The sequence below is a fragment of the Rana temporaria genome, chromosome 5 (genome assembly GCF_905171775.1).
Source record: "Rana temporaria chromosome 5, aRanTem1.1, whole genome shotgun sequence".
NCBI lineage: Eukaryota > Metazoa > Chordata > Amphibia > Anura > Ranidae > Rana > Rana temporaria.
The window spans coordinates 120,588,184-120,612,311 of record NC_053493.1 but is presented as its reverse complement, the minus strand read 5'-3'; the positions used below and the strand labels follow the sequence as shown (position 1 = coordinate 120,612,311).

The window sequence follows — 24,128 nt, the reverse complement described above, 5'->3', positions numbered from 1 at the left end:
TAGGAAGGCAGCAGCCACTACTGAAAAGGTGCTCACGCACCAAATAGCATATGTATAAAAGGGGGGTGTAGTGGCGCTTACCAGTATAGGACTGAATAATCAAACATAGGAATTAGGAGTGGAACACATTTTATTGGACGTACTGGTCAATTATCATACGTTGCTGTGCATATCAGCTATTATTTTTGATTATTCAGTCCTATACTGGTAAGCGCCACTACACCCCCCTTTTATACATATGTTTTCTGGTCATGCTGCTCGTTTGATTGTGTGCTAAATAGAGAATTATGCCGTGTACACACGATCGGACATTCCGACAACAAAACCGTGGATTTTTTTTTTTTTTAAACTGATTGTTCGCGCAAACTTGTCTTGCATACACACGGTCACACAAATGTTTTCGGAAATTCCGAACGTCAAGAATGCGGTTACGTACAATACTACGAAGAGCCGAGAAAAATTCAGTTGGAGTCCGAGAATGCGTAGGATTTTTGTGCGTCGAATTGCATACAGACGATCGGAATGTCCGAAAATAACTTTTGTTGTCGGAAAAATTGAGAACCAGCTCTCAAACATTTGTTGTCGGAAATTCCGACAGCAAATGTCCGATGGGGCCTACACACGGTCAAAATATCCGACCAAAAGCTCACATCGAACATTTGTTGTCGGAAATTCTGACCGTGTGTACGTGGCATTAGAGAATGTTATTTCATATGGAAATCCTCTGTGTTGATATATAGGGCCTAAGTCATTAGTCAGCTTTTCTGACTAATGATGTAAATGTCAGACTTTGTCCTCATCTATTTTAAAGGTTCTTACATTACAGTTTAACATGTGTACAGATTAATTTTAAAGGTCTATCACCCAATGAACAGAATATTTAATTTACCCAGGGGATCCTGTGCATATAGCACTTGTCTGCATATAAGTTTGTGCAGGGGTTGCTGAGCTGTGGTGATGGATGCCTAGCACTGCCCACCCACTTAGCTACTTGATAACTCTGATCAAAGTAGAGAAAGTTCTGACTGATAACTTGGGAAGAGATGGGGTGTGACAGGTAGTGCACACAGCCCCCCCCCCCCCACTCCTATGTTGACAGAACATTGCTGTGCAGTGCTTCTGTCCTGACAGTTTGTGTTGTGAATTATTGTGATTGGATAGAATTGATTTTTTTCTAATAAAAACACAAGCTGACAAAAACACAAGCCAGGTACTACATTAGGTGGCCTTGGGCAAGTAGCTCATGGGTACGGTTGTCGGCTTGTGTTTTTGCAAATGAAGGCACTCCTTTCCGCCTGCTGTCATTCAGTACATAAACTGGCAGTTTCCACTCTCCTTGTGCCCTGAATAGCAGGGGCAGGTCCAGGCTCTGTGTGCACTTGAAAAATTGGAAAGAAACTGCGCTAAATACTAAACAAACAAGAAAGAAAGAGAAAAAAAAAACTGCAATGAAATCAGTCTATTCAATCCGAGAGCTGCGATTACCATGTAAATAATGGATACAAAAAACAAACGGTGAGAAAAATATAAATCGCGGTACCTCTAAACCGTGTGAAACAAATGTTTGAATCACAAAACTATGTGATGTATATTGATATAAATCATAAACTATGTGGTATATGATGGTATATATAAATCGCCAATATACCCAAAAAAACAAGAGGTTGATGGCACAGAGCATGGTTGTCTAGTGGCTAAGTTCCAAAATCAGTTGAAAACGTGTCCAAAGCAAAGTGATGTATCCTCCACCAAACTATAGATCGGCTCCTTACCAAATCACCATGATCTTTTTATGACAGGGGATCGTGAACAGCATATAATAGGTAGTCACTCCCAGTCTTGCAGTTCAGACAGATACGATCCTTAACATTGGGTCTCATCCACAAGTGGTTAAATCTGTGTGCACTCAACAGGAAAGACACAGCGCTGCAGAATGGAGAGATCAACGGGGCTCAGTCCTGGCTGTAACACCTTCCCATAGAATGACTTATTTTAAGGCTTTGGAGGGGGTGGTGCTACAGCCAGAAATTACAGAAAATATTTATTTTTATTTAACATCCACAGTCCAGAGTTTAATGGGGGCAAGGGCAAAGGGACCCCTGGGGGAGTTAGCAGTCATTTCTGATCATGGTAATTCTTTAAAGCTTAACTCTGTTTACTAGGCCGAGGTGGACCAAGCAAACTATTTTCTTCACTATTAGATGTGCCTGCTGGGCGCACTGTGTAAACTGAATGTAGATTTTGCTACATACGTAGCAGTAACATACAGAGCTGTTTTGGCGGCAGGATGGGAGCATTCCATCTCTTTCTTGAAACAAAATCTAGTTGGGCTGAACGTTTCTCAGCTATTCACTGCTAAATTATATATTTTTTTAATCTTATTCTTAAAGGCTGAGAGAGCATATTTAACTCTTGGGTACATCCTCTTCAGGCCAATGTTCTCTATGTTCTGAATAGTATTTTAGCATGTATTTTCAGCACAGTTTTAGCCTAGTTCCCTTAACCACAATTTAACACCTTCTGTATTTATCTATCACCTACTTTGAATCATGAATGTGTGAGCCTTAGAAATTTCTTGCATGTCCGCCTTTTTGAACTTTACAGCCTAACATCATGTTTTTCTCTGCCTCCCCTCTTTCTGCAGTCAAATCTGCATCTGGTGGTCCTCTATCTTTATAAGAGGACTATTAGGCTAAAAAGACCTACTTCCGTGAGCGAATCAGGAAGGCAGCCAACAGCACGGCCGAACTTTTCAAGATCTCTTCAGAGTTAACCCATCCTGAAGCTACCAGCTCTGCTCCCAAGGAGTCACAGGACTGGTGCCAGGAGCTTGCTGACTTCTTTGTCTCTAAGGTTAAGACCATTGGAGACATTTCCAGGCCAGAGACTATGCAAGAGGACATCGGCCACACGGTGATGGCCCCTGGATTGCCCGGTTTATAACCGACTACGGTTATACATGTGGTTGAGGTAATTGCCTCTTTTTGAAACCATCTTCCTCTCCATTAGATGCATGTCCTGCCGGGCTGGTTAAAAAATCTGCTGCCCTTTTGGCCCCCTTTATTGGGGAGATAATCAACTGCTGCTTCAGGACAGGTACTGTCCCGGGTGCTCTGAAGCGGGCCGTGATCTTGGCCCTGCTGAAGAAACCGACCTTGGACCCGGACATACTAGGCAACTACAGGCCGATTTCCATCTTGCTTTTTGTGGCAAAGGTGATGGCACGCCTGGCGGTTATCCAACTACAGGCTTACCTTGAGTCTTTCCATCTTTTGGATGAATTCCAGTTCAGATTTCGACCTGGACATGGAACAGAGACGAGCCTCATCTGTGTCTGATGATGTCCTTCACAGCTTGGACAGGAGTGACTCGGTAGCTCTGGTTCTCTCGGATCTGTCGGCCGCGTTTGATACCCTAAATCATGGAATCTTACTGGAGTGGATAAGATCTGTTTTGGGTATGAGTGGATCGGCTTTGGCATGGGTGGCCTCTTTCTTAGAGGGCAGAGTTCAGGGAGTCAAGACTGGCCCGTTTTACTGCCCTGGATTGCGGAGTGCCACAGGGCTCTGCCTTGTCTCCCCTGCTGTTTAATATCTATATGAGGCCCCTTGCCGACCTGCTAAAGTCCCACGCCATCCATTACCACATTTATGCGGACGACACCCAGGTTTATCTAAAGATTCCTAGGCACCAGGCGGCTGATGCCACCCTTGCCAGCTGTTTGGAGGCCATTAACACATGGATGTCTGCCAACTTCATGAAACTTAATGGGGGGGGGAAAACTGAGGTGATCATCTTCAGTGATCCTGCCCCCCCCCCCCCGATATCCCACCTTGGCCTCCCTGATTTGGTCCTGCTCCGGAGGTGGCCCCCCAGGTCCGTGATCTGGAATCTGTCCTAGATTCAGGTTTGACTTTGGCTCCTCAGGTAAAAAAAATAGTCGGTGCATGTCACTGGCAGCTAAAACTCCTGAGGGGGCTGTTTAAATATCTGGATATCTCTGACAGAAAAACTGTCATCTGCACCACGATAGGTAGCTGCCTAGACTACTGCAAATCTTTATCTGAGATTGTCAAAGATGTTAGTGCAGAAGCTTCAACGTATTCAAAATGCTGCGGCTAGGTTACTCATGGATGTCCCACTGAGGGATCGTATCACCCCTGTCCTCCACACCTTGCACTGGCTGCCAGTCCACTATCGCACCTTATTTAAAGTGGTTGTAAACCCCACTTTATGACTTTTACCTACAGGTAAGCCTATAATAAGGCTTACCTGTAGGTATAAAGAATATCTCCTAAACGTGTACGGTTTAGGAGATATTCCCCCCGCAATGCGCCTCTGATTGCAGCGGCGCATGCGCAGCGGGGATCCTCGGCTAAAGGACCGGCAGCCATCGGACCTTGCCGAATTGAAGTCTCCCGCGCTGGAACGGCGATACCCGGAAGACACGCCGAGTCAAGATGACATCTCGCTCGGCGTGGACCAGGTAAGTTCCTCTCACCTCGTTCCTAGGTAAGTATTTCATAATGAGCTAATATGCGGTGCATACTAGCTCATTATGGCTTTTGCCTTTTCAGGTGAAAAAATAAAAATAATCCCGGGTTTACAACCGCTTTAAGGCTGGATGTATTGTTTAAGATTGAGAGGCCAGGCCCCAAGCTATCTCTGCTCTCGTTTTCATAAACAAGCTTTTGTTAGATCACTTGGATCTACTGGCAGAGATCTCCTCTACATCTTGGTGCCCAAGAAGATACGGCATGGCGGCCGGGCCTTCTCCCACCAGGGGGCCGTTCTATGGAATAGCCTCCCTGTCAAGAGCAAGGAGGCCCCTACTATTCCAGGCTTCCGCGGGTTACTGAAGACTTGGCTTTTCACTTAAGCCTTCCCTGTGTAGCCTCTCTCTTCCACCCTTTCTGCCGCTCTGTTCTGCTTCTGGTTCCTGGGTCCTCTTTTTCCCAGGAACTCTGCTATGCATGTCGGGACACTTCAGGTTAAGACCGCACTATATTAAGATATCTCTCAACTCAACTTTTTTTTCCCAAAAAAGGAAAGGTTTCACAGGTTCTACTTTAAACCAGCTCAGTGCTCCATGGCAAAATTAGACATTTGCCCCATTCTGGATCTGAAGATTCTCAACAGATTCCTTCAGGTTATGTTAAAAAAATATATACCGGTATCTGTATTTAATCTGCCACGTCAGTCATCACTACTTTTCAACTGGGGACCTTTTGAACTCTGTGGACTTAAGTTGCCTACTTGCACATCCTCATCTTCCCTTTGTATCAGCGCTACCTGTGGTTTTCTGTGGGCACGCAGCATTACCAGGTTATTGTCCTTCCCTTTTGCCTGCTCACAGCATCTTGAGTTATCCCCAAGGTGTTGGCTTCTGTCTCAACTACTCTACGCTCTTAGGGTATCCCTTTTTTTAGGATACCCGGATGCCTCCTGATGAAGAAGCATTGAACCCAGACCTTGTCAGATAGTGCAGTCTGCAGAGGTTTGGATCATAATTCTCTTGAAGCATCTGGGCCTGACTCTAGAAGCGGCCATGTCCAGAGTCCTCCCTCTGGACAAGCTCCAGGCCCTTTGCTCCCATGTTTGGATCCTACAGTTCAGGAGACTCCCCACAATTCGCTTTTGCATTAAGGACTAGGGCCTTATGGTAGCCTCCTTTTTTGAGGCAGTATCAAAAGCCCAATTTATCTCCAGACCATTGCAGCCAGGAAGTGTTTCATGACATCTGTCGCAGGTTGGGGATGCCAGGAATAAACTTGTGTCAACAAAAAAAAAACTGTACAGGTATCAAGTAATCCTCAGGCCTCCGCAGTGGATGCTTTTATTTTTTGGTAGTTTACTACTGCTTTAAGGCACACACACTACCAGATCTGTCAGTGCTTATTGGGCTCTTCAGCACCAGGCATCTGTTTAACAGAGTTTTGCATGTTTCGCTCTTCTGTTGCCAGTTTCTGGCGTATGGTTCTTCGGGCTCCCCTGAGCTGTCAAATACTTTTTAGTCCCTTGCCTCCTTTTTTATTTTCTTGGATTCATGCCTTATTGCTTGCTACAAAACCTGCTGAGACTTGCTTGAAGTGGGGGGAGTTATGCTAGGGCTGTCCTTGCATCATTTGTCCGTGTCCAATAATCTGAAGGTAGGTGTATAACCAGTGGTATAAGTGTCCTGTAATGTACCCAAAGAAAAGGCTTTCACAAGTATGTCAGAAATCCTAATAAATTCTATCTCCTGAAAAAGACAGAAAATTGGTGTGCAAGTCCAACCATCCCCCATGCAGTATTTTTTCTTTTAGATGCTCAACCTTTTCTATGCGTAGGAACAATAATCAATAACTGCATTATACAGCAAATCAGAGGAGCATGCGCTAACTTGACCCCATCCAGTGGCAGCTGGTCAGGAATGCTGTCAGCTAATGCAGAATCTACAGTTTACCAGATCTTTCACTGGTGAGAAATGTGGCATTAAATTGCTGAATAAAATTCACTCATGTGAGGGACGAGAGCATCTGGCCACAATTTTTGTAAGCCCTATCTAGATTCTAGATCCCTATTTCTATTACCAACAGAATGTTTTCCAAGTAAAAAAGGGATCCCCTCTATGCCCCTTGTCTTTGATGCTTTGTTGCCATGCCGTTATGCGTGATAAAGTAGAATGATTGACCAAATACAAAATGTAATATTCTAGCTAGGCTGCCAGCATAATCAAATACAAATAAACCCTACACAGTCTGTCCCGTTGCACTAGTAGGGCTTCAGTGGGATGAGATTATACTAGCGATAGAAATAGTTAAGCACATTGTCACCACTGACACCACCTTTCACTGCCTCCTGTGAAAAACCTCTAGCCAGTCAAACCTTGGCTATTCATGCCTAGCTCCACCATTTGAATTGGTTGACAGCAAGTCAGTACAGACCACTCCATGGCTCTTGGGAGATTACTCTTCAGAGAAATGACGTGCAATCCCTGCTGAGACCTGCCCACCTTTTCCCTCCAGCATCTGGCAACAGGTGTGCAGTGGTTTTAATTGATGATGGTGTTGATGTACTTTAAACATCTTTTTTCTGACTCTTGCAGTTGATCAAGAATTGTTGACGTGTTGCTAACCCTTGACCAGCAATATCCTTCCTTTTTTATTTTTATTTTTTTTCCAAGTAATTTTCTCTACTGTGTTTTCTTCCTGTATGAATGAATATTTTTTTTTTAGGCGTTGGATTCACCACATCTACAACAAGGCTGCCTACTTTTTATGCTTTTTTTCATGCTTGGTTGTAAGGGTCTTCAAGTGTGGAAAAATACCAGCTTCTGAGCCTGCTTCATGTAGTTGATTACAGTTTACAGCTTCTTTTTTTCTTGCCAGGGAAAATGGTTTACCACACACTGATGAAGGATTAAAGTGTTACTAAACCCATGGCACTGCATTCACTATATCTGGTCTCCCACATTACACAGAACATGGAAATGCAATCGTTTTAGTAAATATAAACTGATAAATACCTTTTCTCATCAGCAATATTAAGCGGTCTTGTGACTTCTTCTATTAGTTTTCGGTAAAGCTTGTAGGATGAGTTTTCATACTGCACTGAGCAGTCCTTTCAGGATCAAGGACCCCTGACCCTCTGTCTGGACAGTGCTGATTGGCCCTGTGCTGATCACCTGCACTCTCCCAATAAATAAATCTCTAGCAACACACACCAAACTCCACTAACTTATCTGGACATGTTCTGGAGTCGGTGTAAGAAAAGGAGGATCTGTGCATACAAGATCGAGCAGCCTTTTTACACAGGGATTAACCCCTTCCACAGTGAGTATAACCAGCATGCTTTACAGCATATACAGACTGATTTTACTGTTGTGGGTTTAGTAACACTTTAAAGCAGATCCTCATCCTCTAAAACATGATCCCTCCTCCGGTCTTCTGTATGGGTATCTTTTTTCAGTTTTTTTTTTCCTTTCTATTTATTTACTTTTTTTTTTTAAAAGCACTGCCCCCCTTGCACGTCATTTGTCTTGGCCAGGGGTCTCCAAATTGGTTGCCTTTATCTGGACTTGGGGGCACTACTTATCCCAATCATATGAGACACTATTCTACCCTCTCACACTAAAAGTGGGGCACAATTGATTGTGTGCTACTTTATGATGGAGAGTGTATATTCAACTGGTAAAACATTTTTTTTTCAAGCTTTGGTTTCCAAAGTGAGCGAAATTCTTTCTTGTATTAAGATAGGTATTGACTCCAGAGAGAGAGGGATATCATTTTTCACCTGTACAAATCATCAGTAGGACCTCATCTGGAATATGCAGTTTAGTTTTGGCACCATTTCACAAAAAGGATATCGGGGAACTGGAGAAAGTTCAGAGAAGGGCAACCAAACTGATGAGAGGCATGGATGAGCTCAACTATGAGGAAAGGTTAGAGGAACTGAATTCTCTCCTGAGAAGAGATTAAGGGGGGGGGGGGATATGATCAAAATGTATATTCATAAGTGGTACATATAGTGAACTTGGTGTTTGAGATATTCACTTTAAGGTCATCACAGAGGGAAAGGGGGCACTCTTTACATCTGGAGGAAAGGAGATTTAATTTCCAAATACGATTTTTATATTTTACCAAAAAAAATGGGTAATTTATTGTGTTTTTGTGCCCCCTAAAATGAACTTTTAGTGTGTGTGTGTTTGTTTGTTTGTTTGTTTGTGTTTTTTTTTTTTTTTTTACACCTTTTGCCGTAATATTGTTTGACATAAAAAAAAAAAATTGAAACTACCACCATTTTATTCTCTAGGGTGTCTGGTTTCAGAAAAGATGTAACGTTTGGGGGTTTTATGTAATCTTGAAGCATTTGTTAGCCCAACACTTCATATTCCTGAAATGTGCCTGCTGTACCATGTACTTGTATGAGAAAGTATCCTGTTCTTTGTATTGCTTCCTTTATGTAAAATTCCTGGTGTTTTTATCTTCAGGAACATGTTGCATGCTCCACCCATAAGATTTGTTAGTTTAAAAGAAAGGGGCTCCTAACTTTTTTTAGCTGGCTCCTAAATTCAAAGCAAATTTGTCAAGCCCTGTGTTGGTATATACTATTGGAGAAATGCTCAAAATGATCAGGGGGGCCCTGGAAGTAAAGTGCAAAGTGCCCTGCCTTGAAACTTTCCTAGCATTTGATTCCTTGTAGTCATCTTCAGTTCAGACTGCTAGACAGGCGAGTCATCAGTCAGATGTGAGAATAGGCTGAAACTTAAAATAGTGCAAATTCCTTTTCATTTACAGTATACTAAACATTTCAATACAGATTTATAAGATATAGTCAGATTGAAAGAATGCCCCTTAAACGAAAAAGCCTTAAATGTTCTTATTGCTTACTCACCTTTTGCTTTGGTCTGGGTTGGTAATGGCTTGGAACCAAGGGAGTCTGGGAATCAAGTACAGCAACATATTGAAAAATAAAAAACGGCAATATATTTTCAGCTGCACAATAAACACACAACCTGTCAGCCTCAATGTGGCCTATATTGCTTATTGGCAAGGTGGGTTGGACCTTTGCCGTGGGTGGTAAGCATACAAATTTTGGTCCAAATGCAACCTATTTGATTTTTTTTGTGTTTTGATTGTTTGGGTAGCATTTTAAAAGATGCATTTAGGATGCCTTCCAGCCCATATGTACGAAGACTCTGACAACTTGATTCCATCTTCTTCCAGTTACGCCAGTGATGTATTCCTTGTATCATTCAGATAGTAGTATGTTTTAAAATGCTTGGATTTCCCTTCTGGCTATCACAGTCATTTAAACACACAATTACTTTCTGGCTTTGGAATTTTCTACTTGACGTTTTTTTTTTTTGTAAAAAAAAACATCTGTGTTGGAAGCAAATGCTGTGTTGCAGTTTTTCTTAATGTTGTGTTTACATGCAGAGCAGGTCAATTTAATCCCCAGTAAAGAACTTGGTTAGTCTCTAGAAAAGCAGCCAAAGAATTTTAGCTGAGGAAAGAGTTAAAAGGATCAGGGGGGTCCTGACCAAAAGTGACCCTTAAGTGTGAATTGCTGAACCATAACTGGTAATTTCCTCACTTCTGTTTAATAGCCATTCCACAGTGACTGCTTTGTAGCAATTGGTTCCTTCCTTACAGGACAAGGGTTGTAAAATATGTATTAATTGTTAATTGCTGCTATGGTGATTTTGCTACAGTGACTGATCTGTTTCATGTGCTATAACAGACTTGATAAACGTCCTTGCATGCTGGCACTTTAAATTTTTCCTGCTTTTATGATGGCCTCTATGTGGATTCTTCTTCTTGCCCGCTCAAAACTGTTTTAACCTGGTTAAGCACATGGAATAAGGAGATGCTGCTTATGTGCAGGACGTCACAGCATAAAATGTGGCCGCAAACAGGCTCATTTTCAATCCAATGCCGCAAAATTGTTGCTTCCAAGTTCTTCCTGACTACTTTAATTGGAATGATCCTACATTAAAATACATGGGTCGGCATGCTATATACATTTTCCAGCATGCTGTGCATTTTGGTTGAAAGCGTATTTCTACATGAAAGAAGTATTGTGAAGAGTCACAAGAACTATTCTATAACAAGTTGTATTCGCAAAGGGCAGGGAGGGGTATTCAAAAAGGAGCAAGAGACCTGCAAAAACCTGGTGATCCTGCACTGCAGGCCCTCGATTAGTAGTGACATCACCAAATCTCAAAATGTCCTGAAACGTAACGTTTGGAGGCAGCAGTGCCTTAGATCTCACACTGCAGATCTGCATCTATTATTCTACAGAACATGTGCACGGGTGCACAGTCATGTTGGAACAGGAAGGGGCCATCCCCAAACTGTTCCCACAAAATTGGGAGCATGAAATTGTCCAAAATGTCTTGGTATGCTGATGCCTTAAGAGTTCCCTTCACTGGAACAAAGGGGCCAAGCCCAACCCCTGAAAAACAACCCCACACCATAATCGCTTTTCCACCAAATGATTTGGACCAGTGCACAAACCAAGGTCCATAAAGACATGGATGAGCGAGTTTGGTTTGGAGGAACTTGACTGGCCTGCACAGAGTTCAACCTCAACCCGATAGAACACCTTTGGGTTGAATTTGAGCGGAGACTGCAAGCCAGGCCTTTTCGTCCCAGCATCAATGGCTGACCTCACAAATGTGCTTCTGAAAGACTGGTCAACCATTCCCATAGACACACCCCTAAACCTTGTGGCCAGCCTTCCCAGAAGAGTTGAAGCTGGTATAGCTGCAGAGGATGGGTCAACTCAATATTGAACCCTACAGAATAAGACTGGGATTCCATGAACGTTCATGTGCCTGTAAAGGCAGGTGTCCCAATACTTCTGACAATATAGTGTATGTAAAGGAATTTGTGTCTGACCAAACATTTACAATATAGTGGAGCTAGTAAACAATGGGGGTGGGGGGGAAAGAGGTAAACTTCCAAGAAAGTGGAAAGGTGTAGGCACAGTTTGTGAGGATGTGTAATAAAGGGCCACTACAAATTGTGTTCTTGTGAACTAGGAATTGTTTTACATAACCGCTTTTTGATTTTTAAAACATCCCCCCCCCCTTTTTTTTTAAAGGACTCATTTACAACTTAATGCGCAATAAAAACTTGTTTTTAAGTGTTGCTGCAATGTGCACAAACATATATGTGCATTGTGCTGCATTGCCATTCATTCCTAATGGCACCTCAATGCACACATACAGTAAAATAAACACACCTTCACTATAGCGTAAGCTGGCCATACATGCATAGAAAAATCAAATAAAAAATCTAGGCGGTGAACTGATTATTTTTTTTATGGTTCGCGTGCTTACTGCAGCAATCTAAAAAAAAAAAAAACACGTTTGTTGACAACAATCGGAAAACTTTTCAAATTCACTGTTTTTTAGTTTTTTTTTTTCTCATCTATGGCCAGCTTTACTACAACTACTACTATTACTTTGTGCAGCCATAGTTATTGTAAGTGTGATTTTGTTTTTTGTTTAATTTTTATTTATTTTCATTTTGTGTGTGTATGTATGTGTGTGTAAATACATTACGGTAGTTATTTCTAGTTTCATGAAGTGAACTAGCTCTAATTATGACAATTTTTATTGTTTTTTATTAAATCATCTTTTTATTTCTTTGATATACAAACAACGAAAACAACATACAACCCAGCCCGTATTGAGAGGAAAAATAAAAAATGTGTCTAGTGAATGTGTTTTTGCCCGTTAATAAACCAGATCTACTTTACACATAATTATGTAAATAACATTTTAACGTTTAACATCGGTATGCTACAAAACTATATATACAGTGCTTGGATGAAAGATTATTTTGCGCAAAAATTCAAGTTTCAATTTTTTTTTTTCAAGCTTTGACATAGAAATTGGCTCATCCATCTTTACTAGAAGCCATCTGGTACATGAACTTTGTTGTGCCCCTATTCACTGAATAGCTCTCGAAGAACACTAGAGACATTCCCAATCAAACAGAGAATGTCTGCATGTTTTGTGAGCGTGTTGCTTCTTTTTTTGAAGCCTTAGAAGCCAAAACGGGCCTCACGGCTCTTGTCAGACTCGTGAATTTGGCCATGATGTGAAGGGGAGGAGGAAGAAAGTGGATGAGACATTCCAAAAATGCTTTCAAGTAAGGCAAGACCTCCTGCATAGTCTTTCTGATCCAGGATTTTTTCAGAAGCCCCACTTCAGCTAGCCAATTGTGTTTTTTGTTTTGCTTCTGTTCCTTTACCAGATTTTATTTTTGATGGAAAAGTTGTTGTTTTTGTTTTTTCGTCACAAGCAAAATGTGCTTCCGACCTTTTGTTTATTGCTTTTGTTTTGACATACCAGTATTGTTAAACAGTGATCACGTAAGATATAATATATTTGAATTTTAATATAATACATTTTTTGTGCTTTTTTTTTTGGTCTTGTTCATTTCCTTACATTTTTTTAGATCTTTTTAAAAAAATTTAAAGCGGTTTGTTGTTTGACCAATTCACATTAGTTTGGCATTGCTACTGGGCCCATTTTTGGTGTTGCTTTGTTTTTTCTTAAAGGGGTTGTAAAGGTTTGTGTTTTTTCACCTTAATGCATTAAGGTGAAAAAACACCTGCCTGTCACGGCCCCCCCAGCCCCTCGTTTTTCTTACCTGAGCCTGTTCACCTGGCGTCCTCCATTGGGTCTCAGGATTTATTGGATAGATTGGTAGCAGCACAGCCATTGGCTCCTGCTGCTGTCAATCAAATCCAATGATGCGCCCGCCGGAGGGGCGGGACTGAGTCATACACTCCGTTTTTATGGATGCAGAGTGTATGACAGGGAGCGGGCCCTCAAGGTAACCCCCTCATGAGAGGGCTTCCCAGAGGGGGTTAGCTATTGCGGGGAGGAGCCGCGGGACCCCAGAACAGCAGGATCAGGGTCACTCTGTGCAAAATGAACTGCACGGTGGAGGTAAGTAAGACGTTTGTTATGTAAAAAAAAAATATACAACCACTTTAAGGACTTGTAGCATTCACAATAAACCCCACAGCCATCCAAAACCATTTTTAAAAGCCCCCTGATAGTTGAATTTTTAATGTATTTATTTTTGGTAGCATGGGGAAGTTTAATAGTCCTGTTTTATTTGCTTTCTGTGTCCATTTGGGGAGCTTTACCCTCACTTGCTGTCAAGAATGGAAGCGACTGAAAATCTCTTCAGTGGTGACACAATTTTTGTTGGGTGGGGAGGGTTAGCACTTCTAAAATGTTTGTGTTGCCGACAAAACTCAGTTTTTGTTGTGAACAGAAAAGGCACTGCTTCCAATCTTGCGTGCAGAACATTTTTGAACATTTGGCAGAGACACTCGACCCTTTTTCCCCCCTCTAGGGTGACTACAATATACTGTTCTCAACAAGGGGCTCACAGACCTAAATAAAAACCTGGCTGAAATTTTTAAGGATAAGTTCTCCTCCTTTGGCAAAATGTCACACCCGTATTGAGGGTGTAACATGTTACCCTAAGAGCACCTGCCTGCGCCCCTCTGATCCCACTGCTATGACATCAGACAGGGGGATTTGGGGGTTGATCGGGGTCTTCTCCCTGCACCTGCTCTGCCCACACAGCCGCGTCATTCTCAGCGTTCTGCAAATGAATAAACTACAACTACTGTCTCCCACCGTGGCAGACGGCTTGTAGTTCTTAATGAACTGTGAGGGCGATAAGCGTTCATGTAGTTCATTGATCTTCCTGCCCTCTAGTAACTGTCTGTCCATATAAGAGGAATAGGCAGACAATTGTGAGAGAATCTGCAGGAGTCTGGCACTGTACACAATCTGCTGATGATGGGTGCAATGCTCTGCAGGCGCCAGGAAAAAAAATCACTTTTTTTTTACCTGCATGTATTGTTTTTTAAAAAGTGAACTTGGCTTTTCACTCATGGGTGCTCAACCTGTGGCCCTCCAGCTGTTGCAAAACTAAAAGTCCCATCATGCCTCTGCCTATGGGAGTCATACTTGTAACTGTCAGCCTTACAATGCCTCATGGGACTTGTAGTTCTGCAACAGCTGGATCACCACAGGTTGAGCACCCATGCTTTAACTCCTCTCCACTCTTTCCAAAACAAAAATGGCTGGAGTTAGGCCTTACATTTTAGATATAGCCGGTAAGAATAAAGCCTTGTACACGTGTTTCTCTTGGACTGGCCGAATTTCAGTGCATGTGTACCGCTGTCTAATCGACTTCTGTTGAACGGTCCTGCTGGAAAGCTGGCATTCGATCATCAATTGCACCCAACGGTTGCAGCACTGATCTGTGTATTCTGACAGGGGGGTAGTCCCTCCTGTCAAAATACAATGGTGCGTTCTGCCTTTTTCTTCCTTTCCTCCTTCCTCTATTGTGCAAGGGTTGTTTTTGTTTTGGTTTTTTTCTTGTTGCTTTTTTTTCTTTTTCTTTTTTTTATCTTTATTTTTTCTTTTTTTTTTTTTCTTTTTTTTTTCTTTCTCCCCCGTTCTGCGGATAACTCCGCTCCCTCCCCCTTTTATCTGCTTTGGCCCCTGGGCCTCTTGGCTCAGGCATATCGCACTGCCCCCCGCCCCGGCTGGGGTGACGGTGGTAATTCGTGAATAGTTCCTTTAATAGTATGTTTTCTACTATGTGCTTTATGTATACCTGTGTTTTCGTATCCCCTGCGTGGGAATTTGTCGATTTGTCTAAAATACTTTAATAAAAAAGATTGTACCAGAAAATACAATGGTGCAGCAGGAGAGATGCCTGCATACACCTTGTTTGTATGGAAGCAGGGATCTGAGTTTTTTTTTTGTTTGTTTTTTCGTTCAACCTGGTTGAATGAAAAAAAAAGAAACCTGTGTATACCCAGCTTTAGACCACCTTGTAGGTTTCGTTGTCTGACTCCACTAGTAGGTTTCCACTTGTTCTCATATCTCAGGGACAGAAAGTAAGAAATTAGGGGAACAGATGTTTCCAGAAATATGCAGGACAGCTGTTTAAACCTGGTAGATCCTTTTAACTTTGCCACACTTGGTTTTGTGTTGCCTGTTTACCAATTTTTAAAGAATTTTTCTTCTTGTCCTTGTCACTGGAAATCTCCCCACTGGGGACACAGCAGGAAAAATGTTCCAGGGGTTCTAACCCTTATACAATTTTTAGTGGGGGCAAAAAATGGCACAGTTTTCAAGCTAGGACCAGTCCTATTGAAATGAATGATAAAAACACAATACCCAACTCTGTGTGTGATTGCATCATGGAATGCCCCTCCCACACTCTATGTCATGGAAAATATGCCGCCTGTCGCATTCAGTATGCATGTTTCTGCACGTGGCCTGATGGGAAAGCACCCTGACTATAAAGAAAATTGTGCCTTTTTATCGTGTAATTTTATTTTGTATTTAACCTGCTAGTAATTGGCATGTGATTGCTGCTGCCAACTTTTTAACATGCTGAGCAGCCACATCTGTTAATCGTCCGGGATGACATAACATGCAGCAACTTTACCCATCGTCCGCTGGGGAGATCTGTGAGGCTGCCGGATCTCTGTGCGATTGCCCAAGTAATGGCATTGCTCACACAAGCTCCTAAAGGAATGCTTGGTGTGCATTTCGAAATGTGCCAAGGACTCTTTAGCACTTGCTTATGAGATTGTTAATGTGTTTTAGTGGCTTGGTTCAAAAAGGCACTTAGCAAAGTGTTTGCTTTTGTGTCACATGAAAATGAACATAAATACTGCGTTGCTTCCAGGCTGCAGACCTTGTTTAGCAGCTTGCCAATTTTTTTCATGAGCTCCGAGTGCTTGAATATCTATTAAAATTTAAAGGAGTCTCGCTAAAGGATGCCATAAGGATTACATCCTCCAATAAGATTACATAAGAGGAATTGTGTAGGAAAATGACCAGACATCTTTTTCCCTCGTCTTCAGTGCTGATACATTCCCACTTGAGGTGATTGTGGCCATATTGGTGCGCTTGCAACAAAAACAATTGAGCACTGTCCATTATACTCTTTTTTTCAATTTGCAATAGGGGTCAACCGATTTTTATCTTGGAGGCGGATATTCACTTTTGTTGAATAATTGGTATCGGTCACAAACTTAATGATATTGCTTCAAGGGGTTGTACCGGATGCCTGCAGCTGCCCCCCCCCCCCCCCCGGTACCATACTTTAGAGTGGATCGTCAGCTTTGTTGTAATAACCAACCAATGCGGCTTAGCAGCTGCCATGACATGACCTCTCTTCCGGATTACTGGCGTTCTTAAAGCGCCAGTTTAACAAAAAAAAATAGAAAGTAATTAAAAACGCAGATTTGGGCATTTTGAATACTTTCAAGTGCAGAGGAGGAGCTTGGTTCACACCAGTGCGTGGTGCAAGGTTGCATGTGATTCGCACCGCAGTGCAAATCGCATGCAATGTCCGTGCGGATAGTATGGCTGAATTCGCATTGCGTTTGGACCAAACTTGCACAGGACCCCTTTGGTCCGTACCAGAATCGGATCAATTGGGTGTTCACACCCATGCAATTTGATTCATGTCCGTACTGTCAGTTCGCAGTGCGATATGAAAGCTGAAATGGGGGTGTCATTAACATTGACACTCCCAGCAGTTCGCAGATGGCAGTGTAAACTGCCATGTGAGTCAGGTGCGATGCAGGAACCCGCAGTCTATTTGAATTTTTTTTCTTTAAAGGACAGTGTAACCATTTTAAATCTACAGAATATCGGCCTGAAAGGCAGCTGAAAAGTCGGTATCGTCCCTTAAAAACTGATATCTGTTGACCACCCACTAATTTGCAATAATATCAAGATTTTTGGGGAAAGCTTTCCGGGAACTCCTTCTTTAAGGTCCAAGCTGTACTAATAAAGTTTTAAAAGATGATGATTAGACCATCTCTGAGGAAACAAAATACATTGGTAATTGAACATGGATAGTTGAGCAAAAACCATTATGCAATTTTCTTTCCTTTTGGTCATGGGTGCTGTTGTTGTCTGCTAGCGGGATGTTTCCCAGCCTTCAGAATACAATGATCACCGCTGGCAGCTATAGTCGCCGACAATGAGCTAAAAAAAAAAACAGACAGGCTTGTTGTTAAGTACAACCAGCCTGCCCATTGAAAGATTTAAAATTGGTCTAATATTAATCTATCTGAAGGTGGGGGGGGGGGGGGGGGGAGTGCCAGAGGCGAGTGGTCTTAAAATGGTTGGATAATCCATTTCACACCTATGCATTTTGCAGTGCATTTTCAGTTTTTCAGACACACACTACAGTCCATTTAACATGATTTCTTATGGGTCACGTTCACATCTGTGCATTTTCAACCAGTGGGTCTTTTAGAAAGAGTCAGGGACTTTTTGCCTGCTGCGGGTTGCGTTTTTGATTCAATAGACTTCAATTTAAATGCAGTGGGAACACATCAAAAACGCAGCGCTTGCGTTTTTCATGTTTCTAGTGCGGTTTTGCTGGTTTCTACTGCATGACAACAGTCCACTCCTAAAAATGAAATAAAAAGTGGTCAAAAACGCATTAACTGCAATCTCCATGTGTGTCATCCTAGCCTTAAACTGATAGGTTTATGACATTTTTACACTCCGATGTCTAAATGCTGAACATAGCTCTGTCATATATATTGTATGACAGAGGTGACATAATGGTGAAATTCACAATAACCAGTACAGTGTACAAGAATTTCATTTCTTTCCACTGATGTCAGTACCTTCTATAAAGGAAAGGACAAGAATTCCGAAAATTTTGAAGAAATGAGAGCTATCCGACCCCTGTGACCCTGAATGGGTTAAAGGTCGGCACATTGTTACATTTCAGAACCCTGCAATGCTAGTTTTAGGTTGTGGGAACAGGAATTACCTGTGTTGTCACTCATGGGTATTTTAGCCAGAAACCATATATAATTTCAAGTGGGACTATAATCCCTTTTAATGTTTGTGTGTGTTTGGTCAAAACAGTGGAGACTGCAGTTCAATATTTCTAAATGTAAATAATGCACCTAGGGAAAAAGAATCCCGTGAGAGAGTACAACATTGGCGGTACAGTGTTTGTCAGCACTACAGCAGAAAGATTTGGGGGCACTTATTTCAGATGATTGCAAAACGAGCAAACTGCGTGACCAGGCAGTGGGTGAATAGAATTCTAGGATGCATCACCCGCAGAAGGAAGGAGGTTCTGATTCCCCTATATAGATCTTTAGTGAGACCTTAGAATACAGTGTTCAGTTCTGGAAACCTCACTTACAAAAAGATATTGATGAGATGGAACGATTTCAGAGACAGGTAACAAAAATGGTGAAAGGTTTGGGGGATAAAACCTAATATGTACAGTCTGAAGAAGAGAGGGGAGACATTATTAAAACCTTTAGACCCCTTTCACACTGGGGCGTTTTTCAGGTGCTTTGGCATTAAGAAAAAGCGACTGAAAGAAGCCTCATCTGCAATCCCAATGTGAAAGCATGGGTGCTTTCAGAGCCCTTTCACACTGCCAGCGCCTGAAAAATGCTGGTAAAGCCTGGCTAAGACTCCTTTCACACTAGGGCTTTGGCGTTAAAGCGCCTCAATAGGAAGGGGCTCTTTAAGAGCGCTGTAAAGAAGCTGCTTGCAGGACTTTTTTTTTTACGCCCTGCCAGCGCAGCGCCTCAGTGTAAAAGCACTCGGGCTTTTACATTGGCATTGCAGATGCAGCTTCTTTCTGGCGCTTTTTTTTAACGCTAAGACCCCTTTCACACAGGGGTGTTTTTCAGGTGATTTAGTGTGAAAGCACTCGGGTTTTCACATTGGGATTGCAGATGCAGCTTTTTTAAAGCGCTTTACAGGTGCCTTTTTTAACGCTAAAGCGCCTGAAAAGCGCCCCAGTGTGAAACGGGTCTAAAATACACCAGGGGGTGAATGAGGTTCAGGAAGGCAGTTTTTTTTTTTTTTTTAAATATGAAATCAAAATCAAGAACATGGGGACATGACCTCAAACTAACTAGTTAGTTCCCTCTAATCTTAGAAAAAGTATTTTCTCTTTCGTTCATGGATGACAAAGTGTGGCGGTCCTACTCAGCCTGCACTAAGCAGCTAGTTAAAGAGAAGACATGACTGCCTTTGGGCCCATAGGCCTGGAGGTTTTTTATTCCAGGTGGAAATTTCATTATTTTATTTTTATTTATTATTTGTTCCTGTGATCAACTACCGACTGGGCAGCGGGCTGGATCCCAGATCCTTGTAGTCCCCCCAGTTTCGGCCATCGATCGCGTGCCATAGTTACACACTGGGTCATCCACGACATGCCTGTTGCTCTATGGGTGGCCGGTGAGCTATACACTCCAGGGCTTGCATAGGACTGGTCTAGAGGGCCGAGTCGCAGTAGCCTGGCCGACAGTCACCTCCGTCACCATGCGGAAGATGGTCTGTCTGGGATGCTTCAGCACAATCTTCAGGAAGGGTAAGTATAATCCCCTGCTTTGGCAGGAAGACAGAGCTGGGCATTCCTGGAGATGTGAGTAAAGGGTTCTATCCTTCCCTTCTCCCCTCCCTTCCTTCCCTCCTCCCTAGGCTCTCTGATCTAGCTGCTGGGGCGGGGGGGTTCTCCTGGGGAGGGCTTCACCTGGGGGGAACTGTGCATATACATCTGCTAAAGCATTGTTATGTGCTGCTTTAAAAAGATTTTGCTTACCTGCTCTATGCTGTCGGCGACCATTTTTGCTGTGATCAATGCTGTATTGTGATCAATGCTGTATTGCTCTATCTGCACTGGTGGCCATGTTCTTGTGGCCGCGCTATATTTGGCCTTTATCTTCTGCTTGGCGGCCATCTTTGCTGTGATCCAGGTGGTGTTTGACTATAGGCTCCTTGCTCTACATCCAGTGGTCATGCGCTTGTGTACCATGGCATTGGTTGGTCTCGATCGACTGCTCAGCGGACTGTTTTTCCCTGAGATCCATTCACTGGCTATGGTTGGCGGCCATGTTTTTGTGGCCTCACTGCGGGCTTCTAGCTGCCGCCCGGCGGCCATGTTCTTGTGGCCTGCGAACATTATTGGCCTCTAGTGGTCACTCGACAGCCATTTTGACATCTATCAGACAGCACTTAAACGGCACAGACTGACACACGCTGCTGAAGGGTCAGACTGCATATCTGACAAGGAAGCAGTTCTACTAAGTGACGGACAGCAGCATACTACTGTTCCAGGGTGGTGAGTCCTCTGAGTGGCAACCTCTCATCTCTGCTGCAGCTAGGAGGGTGGGTTACTGTGCCTTGCCTTGAAGTCCCTGTGTCAGGTGTGTGGGTCAGCATGGCGTCAGACGCAGACGCTTTTTCCCCTGTAACCCCTGAGCTTGCAATTGATGCCCATGCACCCGATGTATCGGTGGACGCTGTGTCGGTAATCCTAGATGCCTTTGTTGTCAAGGCGGAAGCGGCGCATGGGCAAACGGGGGCTAGAAAGCACACCCTCCCCCGCCATCTTCTGGGGACAACTTCGATGCCGATCCGGGTCCAGCTACGGCTCATGACCCTGGCTCTGAGGTATCTGAGAATGCGGACCAAGACCGTCCGGACAGTGAGGATGACTCCAGGTCTGGGTCAGCACGCAATAGGGCTCTGGTAAGTGACCTTATTACCGCAGTGCAAGATACTCTAAAGATTGAGGGGTCTGCAGAAGCAATTTAGGCACCGGTCCCCTTTGGGTTCCATAAGGCGACCCGCACTGCTAAGGTGTTTCCTTTTGTCTTTTAAATAGATAATCTTTTATACAAGGAGTGGGACAAACTTCAGAAGGTTTTCTCAGTCCCTAGAAATCTAGCAGTGCGTTGCCCTCTTGAAAGGAGTTTCTGGAAATAGTGGACCCTCCTGTGTCCAGACTAAACAAGCTAACCACTATACCAGTGGAGGGGGCTCCCGCCTTCAAGGACCCTGCGGACAAGAAGGCCGAGGCGATCACCCACAACCTGTACACGGTAGTGAGTTCGGCGGTACGCCCAACCATAGTTGGGGCCCTGGTATCTCAGACACTCACGGAATGGGCAAAGATGCTGCACAATGGGTTAGAAGCATGTCAGGCTTCCCCAGACGAGGTAGCCCTAGCTGACCAACTGATACAGGGCCTACATTTTTTTGCGAATCAGCCTTGGACACGATTCCTCTGCTGGCCAGGGCTTCAAGCCATGCGGTGTTGCGCAGTCTACTTTGGTTAAAGAATTGGTCTGCAGACCAATCTTCCAAGGAGGGCCCTGATGGACTTGCCCTTTAAGGGCGACAGACTTTTTGGAGCTTCCCTGGATGGCATAATTAAAGATGCCACAGGAGGTAAGAGCACGCTGCTCCCACAATCCAAAAAGGGGAAGGAGCTACGCCGTAGGCAAGGGCCCTTCTTCACCACGCATAAGCGTTTTGTTTTTTTCGTCCGCCCAGTGCGGCAGGTAAAAGACCTCAGGCCGATAAAGCACCTGCTCAGGGACAGAGACGTCCCTGGTTTCGCAAACAAAGCCACGTCAGCTTGAAGGTTTGCCCCCACCCATCTCTCGGGTGGTGGGTCGTCTTCGTGACCGGTGGGTTTGCGAAGTACTGTCTTCAGGGTACAAGATAGAATTCTATCTTGCCTACCAAACAGATTTTGGTGGGAAACGCGGGGTGGTTATTCCTGTCACAGTACAGGAACAGTTTCAGGGATTTTACGCAAATCTGTTCATAGTAAAAAAGAAAGAGGGCGTTCGTCCAATCCTGGACCTCGGGGCCCTCAATTGCTTTGTGAAGGTACAAAGATTCCGGATGGAATAAGTTCGCTCTGGCATCCTTGGACTTCAGGGACGCCTATTTGCATGTCCCCATATGCACCAAGCATCAGAGATATCTGCGTTTTGCGGTCGGGGACTACTATTAATTTGTGGCTCTCCCCTTTGGCCTGGCATCAGCACCAAGGGTGTTCACCAAGGTGCTTTCCCCAATTTTGGCCCTACTAAGACAGCGTGGCATCGCTATCGTGGGCTACTTGGACGATCTTCTTCTGAGGGCCACTTCAAGCTCAGAATTAGAGGTGAGCGTGTCTATAACCTGTCAAACTCTCTGACACTTTGGTTACTGAACACTCAGAAGTCAGTAATGGTACCGACCCAACGCTTAGTATATCTGTGGTTGATTCTGGACTTCTCAGAGTCAAGGGTTTTTTCGCTGTAGAAAAGTTGCAGACCCTTCGGGCTGCGGTGCAGCAGTTGACATCCCAGAAATGGTTGTCACTCCGCTTTTGCGTGCAAGTCCTGGGCCTCATGGTGTCCTCCTTCGAGGCGGTACCATATGCGGAATCTCACACGCGAGTGCTACAGAAGGAAATTCTGTCCAGATGGGACAAGTGCACATCATCCCTGGATTATCAAATCCGGGTGAGCCCACCTGGTCAGGACCTCCCTTGTTTGGTGGCTGACCTAACCGGCACTTCTGTCCGGGAAGTCGTTCCTTCCTCTTCACTGGATAGTCATCACGACTGACGCCAGCCTTAGCGGTTGGGGAGTCTGGGAGGTTCATTCGACCCAGGGTCGCTGGTCTCCGGAGGATTCCCACTTGCCGATCAATGCCCTGGAACTTTGGGCGATCAGGCTGTGACTCTCCACATGGTCTGAGGCTACAGGGGTGTCCAGTCAGGATCCAGTCTGACAATGCCACGGCAGTGGCATATGTCAACCATCAAGGAGGAACAAGAAGCTTGGCTGCAGCATCAGCGGTCGCTCACATCCTAAGGTGGGCAGAAAGGAGCGTACCGGCCCTGTGGGTTATATACATTCCGGGTGTGGAAAACTGGCAGGCGGACTACCTGAGTCGCCAGATGCTGGACCAAGGAGAATGGTCTCTGCATCTGGATGTGTTTCAGCTCCTTTGCCCAAGATGGGGCATGCCAGATGTAGATCTCCTGGCGTCTCGACTCAATTGGAAGGTATTTAGGTTTGTGACCAGGTCAAGAGACCCATGGGCAGACGCGACAGATGCGTTAGTGGCACCGTGGAGTCAGTACCGGTTAATCTATGCTCATCTGCTTTGCAGAGTGGAGACAGAGGGGATTCCATTGATCCTAATTGCTCCGGATTGGCCTTGGCGTCCTTGGTACGCCGACCTATTGCGTCTAGTAGCAGACGTCCCTTGGTGTTTACCGCTAGGAAAGGACCTGCTTTCTCAAAGTCCCATACGCCATCCTGTTTTACAGTCGCTGGGATTAACGGCAGGGCTATTGAGAGCCAGGTGCTAAGAGACCGGGCCTGTCAGACTCTTTGATCTCTACCATGAGTAGTGCTCGGAAATCAACCTCCAGGAAGATTTACCATCTCACTTGGAAGACCTACATATCCATTTGTGAGGAAATGAGGTGACATCCGCGTGCCTATTTGGTTCCCAGAGTCCTGCTGTTCTTACAGTGTGGGGCGGACCAAAAATTTGCTTTAACTACAATTGGGGAACAGATATCTGCCCTGGCTGTCTTTTTTCAACGACCCCTGGCGGCTCACTCTCTAGTGAGAACGTTTGTACAGGGGGTTCGGCATGCGACCCCCTCCGGTCCGCCCTTCACTACCTCCGTGGGGATTTGAATAGCAGACGTTCCTTGGCGTCTACTGCTACAAGAGTACCTGCTGTCACAAGGTCCCATATGTCATTCTGCTTTACAGTCAAT

General features: G+C 44.1%; 1 protein-coding gene across 3 annotated transcripts in view; it reads left to right on the top strand.

Annotated features, from left to right (window-relative positions):
* The window catches only part of CNOT10 (CCR4-NOT transcription complex subunit 10), a 146,410-nt gene that overhangs the window by 100,669 nt on the left and 21,613 nt on the right, over positions 1-24,128 (top strand). The gene's annotated exons all lie outside the window — the stretch shown is intronic.